Raw genomic sequence first — 19,560 nt, forward strand, 5'->3', positions numbered from 1 at the left:
CTGCCCCTGCCTGGCTGGCTGTCACCCAAAGCTATGGAATAGGAGTGGGAAGAGGACTTGCATCTGTGGGACTCCAACAGGGGATGGTGGCTTTCAGATCCAAATTACTCAATATTATCTGTTTGTTGATTTTAGTCCATTTAATGTGAATATGTTACTTGCATTTTACATCAGTACAATTAACTTTATCAATGGAACTTGCAATTTCATTAAAAAACCCTTTGATCAGGCTTGTTTGACTACACTTACTTCCATGAAAATGTGTGGAGAAGAATGGTCTTTGCTATCCTTTAATTATTTACTGATTGCTTCCAATGTTAAGCCTCCATGACTGGGACGATGGATCTTTTCAGATTAATAGGCCAAATGTCCGTAAGTCATTGCCTTTACCATTTTAAAATATTTGCATGCCCTGAGCTTCTTCTATAGCCCTCTCAGATTCTTCCAGCTTTCTAAAAAGTCAGCGTGGGTAGATTGGGGTGTCCCCTGGCACCTTCCTGCCCTACTCTTGAGCAGAGCTGGCCAGGGCTGGGGGACATTTCTCTGCTTGCGCCGCTGCACGAGCCCCATCCCAGGCCCGAGGATCCGCCGCGGAGCAGCCCCGGTGCCCCGCACGGGTCCCAGCGGGCTGCGCAAGTGCCGCCGCCCTCAGCACCAGAGCAGGAAGGGCCCCAAAGCTGCAGGGTTTGGGCCGCGCAGAAGCATTTTCATTCGTATGTTGGTGCAATAGCTGGAGAATGAACCATGTATGTATTTTTTCCAAAAAAAAAGCACAGTAAAACTAGCCCCTGAGTGAGCAATTACTGGTGAAAGAGCAATTCTTTTATGAGCTGAAAGACATGGATAAGTGGTCAAAATAATCCAGATGACTTTAAAAAGAATAACGGTGAGAGATAATTGAAGGCACTAATAATTACACATGGGCAAAATATTTTACATGCTTTCTTCTTGTCTTGTTTGGAAAGACTGTCAGAGTAGAAGGATATAATGATAATTTCCATCGTATTTTAGAGAAAAGTATATCGATGAACCGTCTGCTATCAGCAAAAGACACTATCATAAGCTAATGTTACCCTTCTCAACCCATACCCAAAGTTTCACATTGCTCTGATCTTCCTGAGCTTCCTCATCATTTTCCCTAGGGGGAACTTGTTACTTGCATTAGCTTATTGGACATTGCCAGTGAGAAAAGGAAAGGGAAACAAAATAATGTCCCTAATAACTCATTTCTTAGAGCAAGATCGTACCAGTCTCCTGTAGTAAAGACGCTCATATGTGCTTCTTCCAGGATACAGCACTTGCTGTGTCTGGATTAAATCAGGGCCCACTGAAGTCAATGGGAGTCTTGTGCTGAAATGTATCTTGTATGCTGTCGCTTGGGCAAATGTCCACCTGAGGCTACAGCAGAGGCAAAGTCACCACATTTATTTTCACTTCTGGCTTGCTGAAAGTAGGATTATATTACCTGTGTATTTCATTCTGATTTTTTTTCTGATTTAGACAAAGATACCACTGTGCTATAATCCGATACCAAATACTGTGCAAGAGGCTGGAGAAGTCAGTTATAACTGGAATTGCAGACTTCATTTACTGTTACCTTGCCCTTAACCCAATATTTTTCTCCGTAGGTAATGCGACGTGTAATTTCATTTCTCGAGCCCGCGCTTCCGTGCCCCGCGCCGCGAGGGGTGTCACCGCTCCCTTCGAACTCCCGGCTGCGGCTCCCATCGCGCCACTGCTGCGGCTCCGGTTTTCTCCGTGTGGACATCTAACATGGGAGCAATGAGCATAATTCCTAACAAGCTGCCAAAGGAGCATAGCAGGACTGAGCCATACTGAGACAGTAAACACTAACAGAGACAATTTATCACTTGGCAAAATGTTTTTGCTGGTATTTGGCTCCGATAAGCCAAGGGCTCTTGCAGTGCCTGCCTAAATCTGATTTTGTTTGCGAGCAGCGTGAGCGCTGCGGTGACCTTTGCCTCGGCGGCCGAGCTCTGCGGCTCCGGGAAGGTTCACGAGGGGGTCACGGAGCGGCCGGCTTCCTCCGCGCGCGCGTGTGCGCCCGCCTGCGGACACCTTTCCGCCCGCGCCGCGGGAGGGCTGGCCCTGCCCCGCCCAGCCTCGCGCCGCGTTCCTGGGCACGTCTGCACCCTCCTGCGCCAGCCCCAGCACCGGGCCGGTCTGCAGAGCGGCACCCGTCGCTTCACGTGCACCCAGCGCCTTCCTGGCCCTGCTTTCCCCTGGCGATCGCTTCCTATTTCGCTTTGAAGTTTTGCTCGGTTCCGATACATCGTTAGCTTAAGGAAATGTCACTGCACATCATACTTGATTTTGTAAACCAAAAATGTGGCTAGAAACAGAAAAAAACCACAGAAGAAACAGCTAAAATGCTCTTTTCTTAAATAGACAGTGAATATGCATCCCTACGTCAGCTTATGCTGGCATACTTGCGTGAGACAAATAAAAATGATATCTGGCGTGTTCTTCAGCCGGTTCCTTGCAGCGGTAAGTCCAGGGCCGCTTGTCGCGACAGAGCTCACAGAAGCTGCTGGGCCGACGCCGTCCGCGCGACAGCCGCCGGCCCCGAACCGCGCCGCAGAGAGCAGCACTGTTAGAGGGTTTTAAATCTCTGCTCGGAAACTGTATCTATTTACAAACAGCAAGAACAGCTCTGAAACTGTGAAAAATGCACCAGAGTCATGTTTAGAAGGATGGCGCGGGGGGGATATAACCATACTTTTCGGGAGTGTGAGCAGTGCGTATGTCCGTATCTCGTGCTATTTATCTTGCAGATACGCCGCGCGGGAAGTGGCTGGCTGCTCGCTGGAAGCGCGTGGCGGCGAGAAGGAGAGATCTCGCCGTTTGTCACTGGCCGTACATCACTGCAGCTGTGCCCTTTGATTACACAGAGGCCTCCTCCAGCCATTAATAATCGGGAATACTTTTTGCCTGGCGCATGCATCTCAGCGCAGGCCTCTAGCACCTAAGCTTTTCAGCGAGGTAGAAAAGGTAAGTTGGAGATGGAGCTTGCTCTTTTTGCATGCGCGCGAGGCGTGTAAACACAAATAACCTTTGTTTGCCTCAGAAAAGAAAATATGTCTTTCTTTTCTGCTCCGCCCGCGGCGGCTGTGCCTTCGGGAAGGGGATGGCGCTGCCGGCTGCAAGCCACCGGCGCCGTGCCGCTAACGCATGCCGGCAGCGCTCCCCGGCAGCGCCGGCCGAGCCGTGACGCCAGCCGTCCCCCGTAGTTGCATCACATATAGTAGCAGAGCCACATCTGCTGCCCAGGTGTATCAGCGTAAAAGGACTTTTCCAGAAAAGCAGAGCTTAGAGGAGATCAATATTAAGGCTGAAGGAGTTGGTACGAATCCTGCGTTGCCAAAATTAGATAGCTATCTGAAATTGTCACGCAGAATTGATGTTAAAGATTGGAAAATCCTAAACCGGTGTAAATCGTTTAGCTCCAGAGAGCGCTGCAGCGTGCTTTTAATGCTTGATCTGCAAAATGAATCAAAATTAGTGCTAAGCTCACGCCGCACGCTGTCGCTGCTACGTATCGCAGCACCGCATGGCTCAGCTGCTCCGGAGGTGTCTGCAGGCAGCGGTGTGTCAGATCTCTCTGGATCTGGCCTACATTGATCATCTCACACAATATCTTTGACACACAGCTAAAACCCATTCATTTTAACATTGCTTTTAGTCGTGTGTCAAAGCCTTGTTAAACCCATACCTGTTTATATTTAAAATGAAATTATGAGGAGTTTTGGGTAGCAGAAAAAAAGAAAGTTTAAGTCTTTTTGAAACAAAGGCTGCTTTTTATAAATGCTGTTTCAAATCCTCTGCTCTTCTGTTGCCAGAGGTAGCTATCCCATCATGAAGGCCACAACTGGATTTGCACTGGAGGAAAGGCTTCTGCAAAGCGCAGTTGTTTTGGAGCTATTCCAAATATCACACAGAAAAGTATCGTTCCTGTCTCTGCATCTATCCTCAAATGCTGCCCTCTATTTATATTTTGGTAGAACCCACAGTTACTTCATTGATGGTCTTCTGACGACGATATGGTCCTCTTAAATCTGTGCTGACAACTTATTTAGGTCATGGAGTCAGAGTTTAATTTCCTCAAGTTAGATTTATTCCCACAAGCCGTAAAGAAATAAGAAAGCACATGCTTGTTGCTGATGCAGACGCAGAGCTGAAAATCTCCGAGGTACAGGATTTGGCTGGCGCGCCGGTGCTCTCTTTGCAGCCGCAGTTCGTCCCCTCGCGATTTGCAGACCTGGAGGGGGAGACAACCGCAGAGCGCTGCCCGGGCGCCGGCGGCCGGCCCGCGGGCGCTGCTGCCCACCGGGGCGCTGCGCGTCACGCTTCGCCGAGCCCTGGCTGCAGGCGGTAAGACAGTACATCATCCTAGAAACTGCAGTAAATCCTTGGCAAGAGAGCACATCCTGAGTAAGTGAATAGCATAATATATATGAAATAGTAAAATATTTTATTTTTATATAGCACCATTCTTCCGCAGACATATAACTCAGATGAGAAATATCACCTGTATATATGAATAACCAAATAAGAATTAATTAGCTGTGATTGACTAAGTTTCACCGAGAGAACATATCAGTCAGTATAATTTATTTTTCTATAAAACCAGGAAACTATGCAAAGCTTACTTTCTGCTATTTTTGTAATCTACCTGCTCCAAATACAGTTATTATATTGGTCACTGAATTTAAATGATGAATTTCTCTGCTTTTAAAGCTAAGAGAAAAAGATCACTAAATTTCTTATCAGGAGCTAGTGATATACTTTTCAAAAATGCACAGCATCTTGAAAGTTTGGTTTCATATCACCATTTATATTCCTGAGAAATAGACATGTCTCACATTCTGTAGCAGTGTTTTGTGACATGTGGATTTACAATGTTCAAGTTTAAGTCTCTAGCCCTTTGCAGTCTGTCAAAAACAGCTTCTCTGTCCATTTATTTTTGTCTTCTGCGCTCAGTCTGAATATCTTTTGTAAATTTATACTTGACATCCCTCGTATTTCAGCAGCTGGCTTTGTTTCACAATCTACCTTGCTTGCTCTGTTGCATTAGCTGAAACAACAAATTTAATCCATGATGTCAATAGTAAATTATAGTGGAGATGTAATATATGCCTGACATCACGAAGGTCAAGGCCATGGTGAAAATACTGCAAATAATAGATCCAAAGGGTCTTCTCACAGTGGTAGCTGCTTGCTGCACATTTAATGTTACGAGGAACAGATTAGTGCCGCATACTGCATTATGTTAGCCTTTTAGTTACAGCCAGTATAAAACTCCAGCTAATGTAAGACAGCTCCCACAACACGAATAGAGGTTCCAGAGAAGTTTGCTATGTCATTATATTTCATATTCGCTAACTGATAAATAATTAAAACAAGAATTACTTTACCGAAAAGATTCATTTGAAGCACACATTTTCCATTACTCTAACTGTTTGGAGGGGTTGGGGGAAACATTTATTGCATACCTTACCTAAACTACCTTGCCATTAAAGTAGCTAAATTACCTCAGTGAATTCTGAGCACAGAAGTAGTTGATGAATTGCTTTTTGCATAAATGCACTTTCTCTTTGCTAGAACCTAATTTTGTGTATAAATACACATGTGCGCGCCCACACGCACACACAGAGATATGCACAGAATAAAGCCACTACTGAACTCTCTCAAGAAGAAAAATTGAAGCCTGGAATTTTCTCTGTGTAATGAAGTTTTTCAAAACGTTGCTTGTGTTACAAGCATCCTCCGACTCTCTGAGGACAGGCCAAAAATGGGCTCTTCTACAATGGCGAAAGAGCAGTTAATGAATCATTTTCTCCTGTGTGAAAGTGCTCGTTCCTGTTAATTTGTCCCTTTTTACAGCCAGGGCTTTTTTTAATATAAAAATTTGCATTCAGTTAAAAAGCCAGTTTGGTGCCAAAGAGGGAAAAAAAAAATTCATGCCAAGTGAACCATAAACAAATTCAATGTCAGTTCAATGTGTGGCAGAATAAGGAGATTTCCATTCCTTCAAGCTCTCTTATTTGTTTTATCTGGCGTAAAGAGGATCAACAACCAAGGACTTTCAATCTACAAATCATCCCTTTAACTTGGCTCTAAAGTATTCTCATTCCTTAACAAGAAAGGAGGGGCCAAATTTAAGAAGCCTCAGCATATCCCTTAGGCCAGGGGCCAGCTACAGCATCGGGCTTTCTACATGCCCTGCCTGGATGTCTTTAATGGATGCGGTGGGTTTGCTCCTCAGAGGAGTGGGTCGCCTTTTGCTCCCGGTCTTCATAGCACTGGATGGAGGAACGCGGGTGCAGGTTGTGCCTTTTGGCCTCTGTTTCAGCACAGGGCTGGTTTTAAGAATGTGAGTAGCCCCACGGGGAACACGCAGGGGAAAATGCTTGACCCTCCTGAATCGAGGTCATTATGTACAAATCCGCATTTTGGGAAATATGGGGATTTACCGTCTTTGAAGGAGCTTCGATCACCACCTGCCTCTGCCTGCGTTCCTTTGTCCTTCGTTCAAATCCATGCCAGACTAAGGCGACCAAAAGGTATTGCCATTTATCTTGTCACTGTATTTGGTGCTCTGCAAGCAGTGAGTTGACAGGTTCAGTTCGGTTCCTTGTGAGTCCTGTGTCCACACCACTTCTTGCGCATTGGGCTAAATTTTATTGATACCTGTGTTAGCAAAAGTGCCTGAGGAATGGACGCACAGGTAGACCGGGTGAAAGTCCTGTCGAGAAGCTGTTTGGCAAGGCTAAGTGGGGCACAGTGATGGAAGGCAGTTACCCAGTCTTGCGCTTTTAACCTCTGAGCCGGTCCCCTAGTAAGGGTAGTTTTCATTATAGATAATTTGCCCTGAAGGTATTGCTTTAAGGATATCAAGAAGAACCGCAAACATTCAAGTTCCTGTGATATTCTCTTACCTGCAAACAAAAACTAGAAAGAGGAGTTGGTTGCTGATGGAACCCATGAGCAGTCTCAGTGTGGGCCGCTTCGACGGCTGTGTAATCTTGCCCCTAAAGGAGGTTTAAATAATGCTGTTATGTGCTGATGCTCTTAGCGTTTGCTTTGGTGCGTGATGTACGGCCAGCGTCTGCTCCAAGAATCAACAAATGTGCATTATTCCATTAGCAATTTTCCATTTTCTATAAAGCTTTACAATTTATTAGGGTTATTTATGTTAATGTACTAGTGCCTTATTTTACGTATTTATAATATCTTCTTCTTTCCTCTGCCCTGAAAAGCAATGACAAGTTTAGGTGTTGCAGATCAGTCTGGCTTACATAACATTCACAGATGTTCTTTATAAAAACTGTGTCGTAGAGAGTCCTGTCTAAGCTTGGAACTGCCACTTTAATTCAGGTGAAACTCTTACTGGCATCCCAACAAGCATAACGATTTTCCAGTCCTCTGCACCCTCTTTCCTGCTGTTTTTTTAGGAAGGATGGGAAACTCCAGCAGTATGAGCAGAGATTTTTTTTTTTTTTTAAAACAGTAAAAGCTGAGAGAAGTGTAGAAACAGGAGGCTCAAGAAAAGTTTTCTTGCTTTGAAGATGTGAATGAGAAGGTTTTGGTAGGAGAAGAAGGGACTCATAGGGAGCAGCATGGCACAGTCCCAGCAGGTACCTAAGCGCGTATCTATTCAACCAAACTGTTGTTGATTTTGCTAGTTATCCAGCAGCTGATTCCTGCACCTTTTTACCACAGGGACATCACTCTGGGCCAGGTGCAAGTCCAGGCACCGGTTAGCGTGCTGGTGTGCGTAGCGCGGGATGCTAAGGCTGTCTTGGATTGATACTGGAGCATGGCTGGCCTGATCTCTGCCCAGCACTACAGTTTAAAAGCATGTGTGTGAGGTAATTAGAGGGAGTTTCACATTTCAGGATGCAAATTGTGTGGTTTTCCCATGTGTAACTTCTGTTTATATTTTTAGCAGTGCTTATGTTTCCTATCCACACATAATGTATGTTTTTGGGTAGGTTAGCTTAACTGTTAAGCTAATAGTTTACCCATTTTATTGTTGAATTTTGATCTCTGTCATTTTTAGTTGTACACCTGCACTTGCAAGTGGACATGTCCTTGAAAACAATGATAGAGCAAGAATATATTTTAGTTAGAAAGGCCAATGAAAATAACACAGAATGGTGGACTTGTACTCTGGAGTTTTCCATATTGTTTCCTCACTGTAGCTTTCTCAGGTGACTTCCTAACGCTGCAAGAAAGGATAACTGGTCTACTTAAAATGCCTTGCTGCTAAAATATGAATACACTGTTTCAGCCATAAAACTGCTTTATCTGTGGAATGGTTTCGCTGAAATGAATTTATCCAAACGCCTTTTGATGAGCCACAGACCACATCTGGCTTCCCCTTCTTCTGCCCCAGCAGCTTGACTCAGTTTCAGCCACATCAGTTCCTAAATTCCTGTGTAAAACAGCAAAGGAGGATGCCATGCATACGATAACCCCTTATTAACGCGAAACTGCATCGACACTGACAGCTCGCTCACACAGGCCACCTAACCGCCATCAGATGCTGAGGGGTGTCAGCCTCTGCTGAGGGGACATCAGTGGATCCCAGTGACGGAGAGCTGTGCCCTCTTTCCAGTGCCCCGCATGTTCCCACTTCCAGAAGGCACCTGTGGACCCACATCCAGCAGCTTCCAACACATTTCTATTTATTTGCCTTTTCAGCTGACTTCATTATTATTCTTGATATTTCTGAAACCATTTTTCAGATATAAAGAAATCCTTCCCTTTCCAAGGATATTTCCAAGGCTGTGGACTATTTAGGACTCTACTGACCATGAGTATTATTTATTTAAATGTAAATTTCTCCAAATCACAAAGTTTAACAGAATCTGCACAATGATCCATAAGATTCAGTTAGCATTTTTATTTGTTCTAAATGCCCTGAAAGGAGGAGTTTCATCTCCAAAATAACAGAAAAGTCTACCATGATCTTATAACACCTGTAGTGTTTATGATTCTCCTTCGAATATCAGGAGTTTCTTAAGAGTCCTGATGGGATATCATGCATGGTCATGGTCTGTTGATGGGATGACAGGACATCTGTGGTCAGACGAAATCTGATCCACAAGGGTAAAGTAACAGTGCGGAACACAATGTTCACCTTTACAGAAAGAAAATGATGTCTACATTGCTGTAGCAATGCTGCTTCTTATAAAACCCGCTACCATTTTAGCTAAATAGTAATATCTGTACTTAATTTAGCTGAGTTGGATCTTATAATCTGAATTATTTTGGTCAACCGCTTAGAACAAAATGCTTTCTTTCATGAAATGACTTTAAAAACACCCTAAGAGCCCCCAGACAAGAATAGCAGCTGGGTTTGGTTTCATTTTCAGAGAACTGATTAGAAAATGAGGTTTTCTACGCTGCGACAGTTAATGGTTAAAAACAACAGTAATCAGAAGCTAGGCCCTAGTCTGGTCCAATGGACTTGTGGATTCCTTCCGTTAGAGCCTGTCCTCAGAGATTTCCTTCTGCAAGCACATTCTCCACACCAGGAGTCATTCTTTTTTTGAGAAACAGTTCCCAAGAAGAAAGCTTTCTTGGTAGGGAGTGCCTACCATAGAGGGAGCTCCCACCACGTCGTAAGCCCTCATGAGTTCTTCATATCCTTCCTAATGGACAAGGAGTGTGCAGATCTAGTTGTTCAAGTGAGATGGATCATCTGAAATCAGTAGGGGAAAAGCGTCATTCAGCTTGGGAGGTCAAGTCCAGCTAGAGTTTAGCTGCATCCCCCTCTTCCATGGCACCCCCTGCCTCCGTCGCTCCTGCCCTGGCTCCTTTGGGAGCCGTAGCAGCTCCAGGGAGCTCCCAGCTGATGGAGGGAGCTAATTCCTCCCTCGCAACACTCACAACACCTCCGAAGGTACGTTGGGTTCCTCAGCTGCAGCGAGCGCAGGAGCAAGGGCAGCGGGTGGGTTTTGGTTGGGGCCGCAGTGCGCACAAAGAAGAGCTCGTGTTGCGGACCCAGAGTTTCAATGGCTCCTCTATTCGCAGGCTCATCAATGCCCACGCTTTCGGTTCCCGTCCCAGGGCTAGACTGTACATAACTAGCTAACTGTACACACTGCAGCCTTGCTCCCACAACTTCCACTCTTTCCAAATGGCAGCCTTTCTGAATTGAATGTATAAAAATGTCCTTCTATAAAAGGGAAAGAAAATGAGAGTGCTGTTTTCTGCAGAAAACCCGGCTGATTAAAAAATAAATATAAGGGAAATATATAGCAACCAAGTGTAAACTTTGTTTCTCTTCACTCTTGTAAAACTCCAAAAAACAAATAGCCTCAGAATGTGCTCTCTGTCTTGGGTCTTTGGGCAACAAGGGCACTCAGAGCTCAGAACACTGGCAGGAGTAAATTACAAGCTGGTTCATGGGGGAAAAAATTGGAGTCATTTTTGTGTTGTTTGCAGAACTGTATATCTTGCTAGGGCTTGAAAAACACTGCTTTGGATTTCCCATTTAAATTGCTCATAGAGCAGGTAGCTTCTTTGGGGAAGCTAAGAAACAAATTAAAATGTTGTTTGTGGCCACTGAAACACACTGAAAGCATATACTAATTATGACAAACGTTATTCTTACGGATGTAACCATATGCTGCTGCCATAAATTACTATTTGCATTGCAGCAGCACCCTAGGCTATGTCTGAAAGAGGAGACTCGGGAGTGCCCCTGGACAGTAGCCCCAGAGGCTGGGGTGATGGCTCCAGCCATGTCCAAGCCTCATGGCAGGTGACCCGGCCGTGCTCCGGTTTTCTTCCCCCAGCTCCTCCTTTAACCTCGTATTCCCACCAAATGGCAATCCACGGGCGCTGACGGGAGCTGCGCGTGCTCCAGCACCTATCTCGCCAGGGTGCCGGGGCACCGGTGCCCAGCACGCGCTGTCCACTGCTCTGGCCCGGGGGTAAGTGCAGCCCTTAAAGAGCCCACCATGAGCAGCACCTCGCGGTACGGGGAGCTGCAAGAACCCAGAGCTGCCTTCGCGGTCCCTGCATCAGTGCATTACAGCCTTGTATACAAAAAGAACGTGCTTCATGCTGACAAAAATAGTCAAAAAAGTGTTTTGGAGTATTATTTGTTTTGGGGAAAGTGAAGTTTAAATTGTAAAATACATAACAAAATACTGAACTGTTTGACCTTGCTCAGGCATAAATGGGTAAGTTGTTGCTGATGTCTGGGAACCTTCTCCTTAGATAATTTTTTGGTGCTTATTTGTCAAAATGAGACATTTTCAAAGGAAAATTTCAATGAATGCTTTCTGAAGAAAGGTTTCTCAGCTTCACTTTGTGGTTAAAACCAGAGATAAAAGGGAACAGACAGACTCAGAAGAGCCTGGCAGGAGGGTCACTGACTTAAACCAGAGGAGACCTGCCGTTAAGTGGGTGCTGTCCTCAGCCCCTTCAAGAGGTTCACAGCATGACCTGCAGCATCCTGGAGCAGACCTGTGAGCTATTTATCTGTTTGTGTGTTCCCTTTGCTTTTCTGCTATGGTCTCTCTTTCTTTCTAACTTGCATTTTGCACATTTATTTATTAAAAAATAAATGTTCTTTTTCTTTTTCTTTCTTTTTTTTTTTTTTTTAAAGTAACTTGGTCCTATCCCAGTAGAGAACAGAAAATTGTTAGAAATCTTGAAAACTCTTGTGGGCCCAGAACAAGATTTCTTTCCCAGCTCGCCAGGGGGGCAGATCCTCCATCACCTCTGAAAGTGGGGACATACTAAATGCTCAACATGGGGGCTTCCAGTCTGAGCGGGTCAGTTCTTATCTCTAAACCCATTTTGTGAGGTCTCTCCAGCCCTGCTGAAACAGGCATTAGCTTGCGTCAGCTGCTCTCCCAAAGACAAGGAAACCCCCTCCAAAACCACCTGGAGCTGCAGCATAGCTTTGTGATTGCTAAAGCCAGGCCTGTGCCCTGCCTTTCCTGCCCCAGCTCTGGATATTTAGAGCTGTATAAGATTCACTTTCAGACCACTACAGAAATTCAAGACCCTACTTATAGCATGTGCAAGATTTTCTGAAAAAAACCTGTGAAGAGACCTTACATTTCCTTCCTCCTGGCATTTGCGTCTGCTTTGCTGGCAGTGAGCTCTAATTGCCAGGGACACAATCGGCTGCGCGCTTACCTGTGATTAATAGACGTGATCTTTCCAGAATGATAAATGTCGGCAAGTAAAGACTGTGACTGTATCTCTGTTACATCACAGATTATCAAAAACCCTACAATGTGCACATGATAATAAGAATCCATGGGAGCTACGAGTGCTGCCTAAGAGTTCCTCCTGCCTGGAGTTTGATTTTTATGAGGCTCGGTGTGGGCATGTCCTCCCTGGTGCTGGAATTCAATAGTTCCCTTCCTTAGCTGTTGCTCAGCTCCGTTCTGGTTATTTCCCGCAGATTCCTCTCTGAGATCCCCTGTAGGCAGTGAGAGGGGTCGGTCCTCCGAGCAGAGGGACAAGCTGGTGCCCAAGGAGAAGCGCACACACTCCAGCGGGGATCTTCTGGGCGGCAAGCAGGGAGGAACTGCCCTTCCTCACAGCAACTTGCAACCTTCTTCTTCCTCCCCTCTTTGCTGTGGTGGCACAAAATCCCTCCCTCACATTTTTGGCACAACGCCAGCTGCTATTGCCATTGCGGAGGCGGGTGGTTGGGGGCGCTGCGGCCAGGCCCTACCCGTTCCTTGGACCTGCTCGGCGTGAGAAGAAAGCCCCTTCCTACTGCAGCCCCCGTCCTTCCCTGCGCATACAGGGCTGCATCCTCCACGCGTCCAAGTCACGGCTGAAACCGGGGAGCCCACTTCACAAAGTTGTCCAAAAGTTCTTCAAAATGGTGACCATGGGCCTTGCTCGGTTTCCTGGGAGATGGGACAGCACTTGAGACCTCCTCATTGACTTGGCTTCCCCCAGGATAGACTTGAATATTTATCATCAAAATGATAAAATACAGTAACTGGAAAAACTACAGGCTGGATTGGGTTGGTTCCTTGTAATATGGAGCAAACATTTAAATACAAATGAGAGAGTTTTGTTATTCCAGACCAGCCCTGACAGGCCTGCGACATAGCCCAAGGCTTTGACTGGAGTGCCAGAAAGCTCAAAGGTGTTCATCCTCATAATTTTGCTTAAATCATATTGCCAGTACAATGGCTTTATTCATGTTGCTTGTTCACAGCCTGCTCCGGAAACCTAGTCTCTTGCTAAAAGCTGGAAGCCTTCAATGAGCCCCAGAGTGAGGGAGAGCAGGGGCACAGCCAGCGGCGACAAGGGGCTTGTCTTCATGTGTGATCACATCAAGCTGCCTCGGACACTCAGTTGGGAAGGTTAGTAAAACTCCAAAACTTTTTAGTCTTTCTCATCAGTCTTTGCTTCCTTGTATGCTTTTTATGGACATTCAAAGGAAAATATTCCCTGGTTTGTAGGCAAGACTATGCATTTTTAAAGGTGATGTGGTGATTGTTAAAGACCGAAGTGTCCGCTCCATTGTGTGGGTTGGCTAAAGGAGATGGGACTGGTGAAAATGTCTTAGGATGAGGAAAGATAGGACCAAGAGCCATTGCTCCTCCACAAAGTCACCAGCATCTGCACTCAGCCAGCACGGACTTTGTGTTTGAAAGGGTTTGTGTTTGGTACAGGTGGCACAAACAGAGTCTCCTGAGAAACGCACTTGTTACAGACCCTCAGGGGAAGAATTTGGAACAATATTTTCCTTTTTCTGATAACAATGTTTCAGAAGGGTGAGTTCCTCTGAAAGTTGCTGCACCGTTGAGCTGCCAACATCAATATGTCTTAGGCCATCCAATCACGAGGGGAAAATGGTGTTTGCAACTGACAACTAGCATGATTAAAAACACCCATTAAAGAGATTAAGAAGCTGCAAATGCTGTGGTACGTAAGATGCAGAGCACCGCATTGCTATGCAGATGGCAACATCAGCAGCAGGGAGACATGACATCCAGAAATGTGCAACAAGTCTTGCAGACCCTCTTGCAGCCAGAGATGAAGGCCACACGCTGCGAGCAGATGGCTGCACTATGCTTCGTCATACACAGAATTACTGATTTTTTTGTCATGCCATGGTGTAGATTTTTGTTGATAGTAGGTTAATGGGATTGGGCAGTAACCGTTGCGCAGTCTTTTTGTTATTTTTTGGTGACATGGATTATTTTTCCACAGAGGCACACTGAGCGTGGTCTCTCTCCCCTCTGCTATTTCCTCAGACCGTGTACTGAGGTTTGGGGGGCTTGTGAGGAGAGGAAAGGAGGAGCTTGGCTCTTCCCTATTTGCACAGCAGCCAAAAACCAGGCAGGAGGCTGTGGCTCAAGCAGAGAGGTCTAGGGCAAGGTTTGTAAGAAGTACCTATTCAGTACTCATGTCCTGAGGAGCATTATTTTCGGTGTGTATACTCTGTACCAATCAAAATAAGAATGCGGCATGGTGGAGAAACTTGTCTAAAGTCAACATGAGAAACATGAGAATCCTGTCTCCTTCCTTATCTTGTGTTTGTACTAAACTTCCAGACAGAGCGGTAATGGTCAGAAAAGCTTTCCAGCAAAGACTGGCCAAGGTCTTTCACCTCTTCCTCTTAGATGGATTTCCCCCTCTAAAATTACTGATGGTTTTACTTGCAGATAAAAGCAGACTATCCAAAGCTCAGGACCCTGCTATCTGACAGCTCTAGCAAAGTTAGAGCAAATCTGCCCGTCCTCTAAGCAGGCAGGATTCATCCAGGGGATCCAACCTCTGCTCCAGCGCCCGTGACAGGTGACACACTTACCTCTTGGGAGAACTGATGGTTATATCCCATGGCCTTAAAGCCTTATCCGCTTCCCTCTCAAACCTGTGTCTTCCAAAATGACAACTGTGTTTGTCCAAGGTGGCAGACCCAAAGAGGACATCCATCAGAAATGGAAGGCAGAAAGGTCTGTCAAGGGGGCTGTCAGTGAGTCCATGTCTGTCTAGATCAACTTTATAAGTCATGTCTTTTTTGATTAAGACCTTTTGCTACACTGGGATTTATGATCCATCTAATGGCTAAGTTTCCTCCAAGATTAATTAGTTGCTGCAGATATCCACTCCCTTTTCTGCGTATCAACAACACTTAATCTTGTAATGCATACACGGTGCAAAACGCAGTGACGCCCAGCTTCTAATACTGATGACGCTGACCAAGATGATAATGTTCAAAGACCATGGTCGCATAAACCGCTCAAGCCCTAGAATCTTAGGGTCCAGGGACAGGACATACAATTAATTTTATCACCATGAATTAAGAGCTCTCTTCTATTCTTAAATAATAAAAAATATAAAGAGTGAGAAGATGAATTATCAACAAATTGAGAATTTGGCAGGCAGAAGTGCTATCAAAGAATCAACAGGAGAAGAGGGTCGTAAAAATGAAAGAAATTCTGGGACAGCTGCAGACAAACACCCAGTCTGAGGCCATGTGGGCATAATTGGATGACATATGCTTGGAAGACCAAAATAATTATTTTTTTATCAGCTTGAGGAGACTTTAATAGGTTGAACAACTGTAGAAGACTTTTAGGAGAAGCTTTAGACTATTCACCTGATTAAACAAAGTTAAGCACATGTTTAAGGGACTCACTGCCTTGGGATCTTATTTATTATGGACAATTTCCATGTGTGTGTTTGCTTTAACATTGTCTCCTGCTGGAGAACAGCTGGCCGCAAATGGGCTGACAAGGTAAACAGAAACAGGCCTGCAATGCTTAGCAACTCAGACAAGTCCTATCACCAGCACATATCTGTTGCCAACCTGACAAGCATAACATGTCTTGGAAGGATCCACATTTTGCAGCAGTTGTGCCTCACGCACTGTGTCACAGTCCAGCAACAAGATACACAGGGTGCAGAGATATAATCATTGCTGCATATCAAATGTCAAGGCAAGAACATAGATCCTTTCCAAGTAATTTTTCTTCTGAAGTTTATGGGTGAATTTGGTGTTTGTGAACAAACTAATGCTGTATTAATCTACAGGGTAGTGCTGGCAGAACTGGCTGGTGCTGTGTTCGTAAAACCCCGACAGCTTATTATTTTTGAGTTAATTACTATTTGTCCAACTCCAGCTGATTAGCAGGCTGGTATAGAGAGGAAAAGCTCGCCCTGAATAACTTTAAAAAAACAGTGGGAAAAAAGAAAGGGGAGGTAGCAGGGGATATAAGACAGTATGGCTGAGTTATGAACTAAGGGCTCAGTGTGTTGGACTTTCAGTTCATTCAGTCAAACAGCCAGGGATATTGGTCATGCTGTTTCCAGCAAGCTAATGCCTTCATGCTGGGAAAAGAGGGGTTATAAACCTCTTATCTATAAAAAGGTTTGTAGCCTGTGATGGGCAGAACTGAAATAGTAACAGTAATTACATTCCTGTAGTCTCCTTCCAGAAACCTTGCATTTGTTCTTTTTTTGCTCATTTTCTTCTAAAATGAGCACAAATTGAAATACAGGAAATTCCATTTAAACACAAGAAAAAACTCTTTTACTGTGAGGGTGGCCAACTCCTGGAACAGGTCATGGAGCCTCGATCCTTGGAGATATTCAAAGCCCGATGGGACACGGCCCTGATCAAATTGCCATAGGTGACCCTGCTTGAGCAAATGAAAAGCTGCACTAGCCTTTAGCTCACGCTGCATGAAAACTCTTGGTCCTGCATTCCCCTGCATTGCTGTCCGCACTAGCGTGAGGAGCTGGCGGCAGCGGGTGCCTGCAGGACACCTCTCCAGTGACATGCAGCCGATAAAAATCGCTCAGGACAGCTCCTGCCAGGTAATGGTATTGCCCATTAATCCAGGCTGCGGGTCAAACCCCCAGCTAGCCTGGGTTTCGCCTGCGACTTCATCGCCTCTCTCAAAGCTTAAGTGTGTGCAGCTCCCACTTCCCAAAACGAGGCCATACTCTGTGGTCTTGGTCCCTTGTTTGGGAACAGAGGTTGGGCCCTCAGACAGGGTTCCCCAGTTACTAGTTCACCCACTGGGGGCCAGAGCTCTCCCTAACAGACACTTTCCGTTTAAGTTTGTACAGTCAGCACAAAGAACATCAGTGGGGAAACTGAGGTATGTGCAGACAGAATAATAAACTTCTGCCTTCTGCACTTAAAGACTAAAAATATTTGGCTGCCCACATGAGGGGAAATAGATGACTTTTGGATGAGATGCCTTGTCAGACGGGCCCAGAGAAGTGAGAAATGCCTGGCTGATGTCATCTGACTTAACCACCTAAAAGTTAGGTGCTCTTGTGGCCTCTACTCTCCAGAGAGAGGGAGGGCTGGGGAGGGAGGTGCCCCCATGGAGGTGACTCACCACGTCCCAAGGTTAAGACAGTAAAGCAGTCTTTGGGGGGCCCAGCCTGAACTCCTTCCCAGCCTTCAAATGACTATTTGAGATGAATCCCATTTAAGCAAATCTGTGCAGAGCCATGTGAAGAAAAGGATACAAGAGAATGACTCTACAGCTCGGCCAGAGAGAAGCGGATGTACGGAAAGAGATGGAAACCAGATGTACTAGGGAAAGGGTATCTACGACACTGAGCAATGGAATAGATGCTGGCAAGAGCAAGCAAATACTTAAGGATGGTGCCAAAGTTTTGAGCCTGATAAACAGATATGAGAGTTGAGTGGACTGAGGAGACAGACAGGATGTTATGGAGAAAATTAAGAGGAAAAATAACATACTTTTGTTTTCGAGAACGGGAGTCTGATGTAGTCATCTAGAGCAGGTGGCAGAGAAAGTGGGGGGCTTGCTGGGTAAGGCAAAGTGGTAAAGGCAGGCTTCGAGGGGTGCTTGGGTGAAGATGAAGTTGAAAAAAAAGAGGGAGAAGAGTGGAAATAGAAAAAGAAAAGAGCCACAGTGGAGTAAAAGGGATTAGGAGACTGCAAGTGTGAGCAGCGCGTTTCGCATGTCTGCCCACTCACAAACCGAGTGCAGTGTGCAGCAAAGCACACGAGCAAGGCGTTTCTCCCCAAGCCCTCACTTGATAATGAGCTAAATGAAAGCAATGGAAGCTTTTTTGCAAATGGCATGAGGCAAATACTCAGCAGAAGAAAATGCAATGCAAACCAAAGTTAAAATATCTGCCTTTAAGGGGCAGCCCAGCATGGCTGTCCTGCACATGGCGGCAGAGCCCTCCTGGCCCGTCCCAGAGCCACCGCACACAACCGACGTCAGGGCACCACGACGCAGCACCACGGGGCAGCGCGAGGCCAGCGGGACCGCGCTCGTCGCCGGCACGGGCACCTGCCCTCGGTGCCTTGCTCCCGCAGCCGCCCTTCGCAGGGAGCAAACGCCTCCGTCTGGCCCAGATGCCCCCCAGCTTGCGGTGGCCCGACCCACTTGGCTGGCAGGGCTGAACTACGAAGTGGAAAAATCTGAAATTCAGTTCCCAACAGCAGAAATAGCGCTTTGTGCTGCCAGAGTTCACAGCAACTACAAAGCTGCAATGAAACAAGTATAATTGTGTTTTGTACTCACAGACTCCATAGAGACTTAGTGCTTCCTAGTGTGTTGCTCTGCCAGTCAATAAATAACTTGTGTTTTTTTCATTTCATTAGCTTCCAGATTCATTCATTTGCTCCAGCTTCCCCATATTTTTTACTGACATACCCCAAATAAAAACTATTAATATTTAATCAGCAGGCTGGGGAGACCATGAGCATTTTTGGAAGTTATCACACTTCATGGCAGCAGACTTAAAGTGAAGAGCCTTTGAGTTTCCCCACTGATTGCTATGTAAGGGCAAGGGCGCACTACACTGCAGGGTATCGCTCTGCAGCCTGGCATCACACGCGTGGAGAGAACTAATATTACAAAGCACTCTTGAAATCCTAGGGACAAAAAGCAGGTTGGAAGTATTACTGTTTACTTTTTTTTTTTCTTTTTGGAGTAGATCCTGGCACTGCAACAATCCTTGCACAGGTGTGCCCTTGCACCCCGCTGAATATTTCGATATACATTATCAACAGTAGTATGTGGAGAGGCGTATGGTTGAAGTGGCAATAGGGTAGAAGCTAACCCAGTAACCACACTGCTACCTCACCTCAGTCGTCCAGAAGGTCACTCTCGAAGGACTACGCCTCCTCTCATCAGCAGAGGTTTCCTTTCCCTTGCAGCTACCCCTCTTTGCCAGAGCAACGAACGCAAACACGTCAATAGTAAAGGCATTTTTGTGTAGCTTTGCACATAAATGTCCTGTGCCAGCATCTTGCACTGAGGAGGCTTTTCTGCGTTGGGGGCCATCGCGCCGCTGCCGGGAGCAAGCGCGTCGGGAGGGAGGCGCGAGGCGCGCAGGCTCGGCGCCGGCGGCCGCGGCCCACGGTGGGAAGCGCAGAGCGCGGAGGCTGTGCGCAAGCAACCCATCACGGGCAAACCTTGTGAAAGCCCTCTGCAGCTTCGTACGGCTAAACACCACACAAACTGTGCATTCGTATGTCTTTTAGGTTTTTTTTCTTTTTAGCTGACAAAATTGCAAGCAGACTAACGATTATAT

The 19,560-nt window shown here is 45.9% G+C and overlaps 1 long non-coding RNA gene across 4 annotated transcripts in view; it reads left to right on the forward strand.

Annotated features, from left to right (window-relative positions):
- LOC112978854 (uncharacterized) overlaps nt 1-19,560 on the forward strand; it is a 71,055-nt gene that overhangs the window by 40,773 nt on the left and 10,722 nt on the right. For 2 of the 4 annotated variants that reach the window (XR_010389997.1, XR_010389998.1), the window contains exons 2-4: nt 1,629-2,508; nt 2,796-3,012; nt 3,861-13,379. This is a non-coding gene — a long non-coding RNA (uncharacterized LOC112978854). The remainder of the gene's footprint in view (nt 1-1,628; nt 2,509-2,795; nt 3,013-3,860; nt 13,380-19,560) is intronic. The other 2 variants (XR_010389999.1, XR_003258033.2) reach the window with 2 other exon arrangements.

The sequence above is a fragment of the Dromaius novaehollandiae genome, chromosome 7, assembly GCF_036370855.1.
Source record: "Dromaius novaehollandiae isolate bDroNov1 chromosome 7, bDroNov1.hap1, whole genome shotgun sequence".
In the NCBI taxonomy this organism is placed as follows: Eukaryota; Metazoa; Chordata; class Aves; order Casuariiformes; family Dromaiidae; genus Dromaius; species Dromaius novaehollandiae.